This window comes from Penaeus monodon, chromosome 27, assembly GCF_015228065.2.
Source record: "Penaeus monodon isolate SGIC_2016 chromosome 27, NSTDA_Pmon_1, whole genome shotgun sequence".
NCBI lineage: Eukaryota > Metazoa > Arthropoda > Malacostraca > Decapoda > Penaeidae > Penaeus > Penaeus monodon.
The window spans coordinates 31,751,226-31,751,579 of NC_051412.1; the positions used below are offsets into that span (position 1 = coordinate 31,751,226).

The 354-nt window shown below is 36.4% G+C and overlaps 1 protein-coding gene across 1 annotated transcript in view; it reads left to right on the forward strand.

Annotated features, from left to right (window-relative positions):
* Nucleotides 1–354, forward strand: part of LOC119590794 (colorectal mutant cancer protein-like) — a 157,596-nt gene that overhangs the window by 143,097 nt on the left and 14,145 nt on the right. The window lies entirely within an intron of this gene.

Sequence of the window (354 nt, forward strand, 5' to 3'; positions counted from 1 at the left end):
TAACAGACAATTGTTTTGCTTATCATGCTACGTGTGAATAGAAAATGTTTTTTTTTTTTTTTTGTCAAGAACAGAGTGTGCTATGGGTGCGTGTGTGTAAAGAAGATTGGTTTGTTGACTGATGCTACAGAGATGTTTTGTATACTTAGTTTTGCATAGAAAGTTGTTATGTCGATTTAAGATGCTACAGGTGTGTGTGTATAAAAGTCGCTTTATCCTTAGGTAGGCGCCTCTGCGTATTGAGAACTTTGTTGTCTATTGATGCTACCAGTGTATGTATAAAAAGGTTGCTTTGTCTGTTAGTGTGCTATACAGATCTTTGGAGCTGGAGTCCATGTTGAATGAATATGGCAA